This window comes from Vigna radiata, chromosome 3 (genome assembly GCF_000741045.1).
Source record: "Vigna radiata var. radiata cultivar VC1973A chromosome 3, Vradiata_ver6, whole genome shotgun sequence".
NCBI lineage: Eukaryota > Viridiplantae > Streptophyta > Magnoliopsida > Fabales > Fabaceae > Vigna > Vigna radiata.
In genome coordinates, this window is record NC_028353.1 from 9443796 (window position 1) to 9446957 (window position 3162).

Below are 3162 nucleotides of genomic sequence, written 5' to 3' on the forward strand. Positions count from 1 at the left end.
CAACGCGCACAACAGCACAACACAGAGATAAAACACAGCAACACACAGAGATACAAGACAGAGATGACAAACTCAAATAGAAACACCAACTACCCAATCCTACACTACACATTGCATACGTTTAAAAAAAAAAAAAGAAATTAAAAGAAACTAACCTGTCGACGCCTTGCACTGCCGCACAGCACCCTCTGCGCCGCCGCACCAGCACCCTCTGCGCAGCAACCACAACCGAACCGCACAACAGCCGCACAAACAGAGAGGAGTGGGAGAGTGAGAATACGAAGTGGGAGAGTGGGAGAGTTGCAGAGTTTGGAGGAGGGAAGTTTCAAAATTGTGGGGTAGGGGTGGGGAATACGAAGAGGAATCTGAGACTGTAAAAGAGGGAGATTACTGTAGGGTAGGTTAAATAGAGGTAAAAGGGTAAAAAAAAACATAAAGGTTAATTTTGTATTTAAAAAAAGGTTCAAAAAAATTAGGGGGTGGGGGTTGGAACTGTAGAGGTACAGGAAATAACTCCCCGAAAAGAAAAACGCATCGAGGCGGGATAAGAGAAATCTCAAAGCCCAAAAGCTTATAAATAGGACTTTTAAGAGCTATTTCTTCCTGCACCATCCGTTTTCTTACTACATCTCCCTAAAACTCATAAATACTAAATTACCTCTCATAAAAATATTATAAAATTACTTTTGCGTTTTGATTTTTTACTATATTATAATTGAAAGATATTTTCGCAGACTATGAAATCTGTAATATATTAAAAAAATTATGTAATATAAAATGCATTTAAAAAGATAAATTATGGGATACAGAAAAAAGAGAGATGCAGAAAGAAAAGCCGGTTATAAGATACAGTAGTCCTTAAATAACTTAGTTGGGTTGGACCTGTTGCAAACAATTTCTTAAAACTTGTATTCGCCCAACAAAAAGAGAAAGAGAATCATCATCATCATTATTATTATTATTATCTTTGATGTCACGTGGAATGAAAAGAATCTACTTTGATGACATTTCCATTTTTAACAAAACGAACTTACAAGTTACAAACAAAGCACGTGCTAGGCTATAATGAATAATGATACTAACACACACATTCTACTGTGTTTAACACGTGTCTTACATTTTCAGAATGATCCCATTGCAGAAGCAAGAACCAATCAAGTTTCAAATATCACTATTTTCTTCTCAAATCCAAACCAACCTTCATGTCTGGCCCCATCAAAACCTCTGCCACTTAGACTCCATACTAATACACCGTTCTACCTCAAAACCCTATCTTTTTTCCAAATTCTGATACGCATTTAGGTGAGTATCTACTTGTAAATTAGGGTTTAGGGTTGGGTGTGAAAGCTAACAGTGATATTGAATGATTGCATAGTGTTTTGTGACGTAGAAGAAAGAATAGTTTGAAAGAAATAAATGTAGATATAAATTTTACGGATAAACTCTAATTATGAAAATAAATTTATAAGATAAAATTTATATCTATTAATATATCATATTTTAGATTTTATTTGTAATTGACGTGAGACTTGTAATCATACAAAATAACTTCTTAAGTGTCTTTACCATGTTCCTCTGTTACTGTTCTTACTTTTCTCTTTTCATGACTTTCAACTTTCATTAAGTCTCAATCAACACACTTTTCTCACTTTCGATGCATAAACTATTGGAAATTATAATTTCAGACCCGCCTCTAGCCTTAACACCTACCTTACATTCCTTTTAATAATAAAACATCATACTTAACTAAATATAAATATAATTAATAAAATAATAATATGTGGTTATATAAAATAAATAAGTTGTCAATATATATATATAGAGAGAGATAGAACCTCTTTTTAATTACTTCATCTTTCTTTTTATCTCTTTTCTAAACTTGAAAGTGGGGAGATTAAAAAGAATTATTAATTTACTTTTCAATCAATAGTGAGCATCATTTCACTGTCACCCTTCGATAGATTGATATATAGTTGTTAACGTTTACACGTAAATTAATATTATATATATATATATATATATATATATATATATATATTTTTTTTTTGTCCATGCAAAGAAATGAGACTATTAATCACTTTAATTTTAATACAATTATCATCAAAAGTTAAGCAAGCTTATCATCACCCAAGTCCAATTATATATATAATTAATTGGTTCTTTAATTGAATAAAAATTATTCTTGTTTCTGTTTTTATTATTATTATAATTTTTAATTTTATTGCATTATATATCTAATACAATAAAAATTAAACTAAAGAATGTTATGAATAAAAGTAAAAAAAAAACAAATAAAACAATAATTATTCTTTTACTTAAAATTATCCAATAAATGTTTTTAATTCTGAAGCAAAAAAACTGAAGAAATCATACTTCTTTCATACATCTTAATTGAATGGTATATAATGATCAATAAATTTAATTTTATACTACCATAGATAATATAAATTTTTTATTATCATTTCCTATACTATTTATTCCAAAAGGAATAATAGCCACACTTATACATTTCCACTTTTAATTACCTTTATGGGATCCTTGTTTTTCTTCTTGTATATTTATTAATTTGCTTAATTTTTCCTTTAACTTGCAGTTGGCGTGGTTCCCTTGTTTATACAAATGTATTTGGAAAACAATGTCTAGGATATGTAACAAAACTTAAAAATTCCCAAGTTCCCAAATTGAAAAACAAAACAAATTTTCAATTATCTTCAATGTTTTCCTTGAGAAAGAAACAATCTTGAATATTTTGGTAAGATATTAAGAAAAACAGAAAAACAAAAATGATATTTTTACACACACACAAATTTTTTATATTTATTTGAATTTTTTTTGTTATTTTTTTTAAATATAAAAGTTCATTTATTTTTTATAACTATTTTATTTTTGTAATATATGATAAATAAATGTAAATATACATCATTTTATCACTATTTTAATAAAAATATGTGATCTGGTATTTGGTTAGTGTGTAGGGTTTTGTTGATTGTCTGAAATGGTGCACTAAATAAGTAGATTAATTGAGTGGACCCAACATATGCAGACAGAAAGGCCTCATGATTGAATTTGATCCAGTATAGTCATATTTCAGTGGAATTAAAATAGGGTTTGTTATATCTTCACCAAACCTTTCTCATCCAGATTTAATTTTCATGTTCATAT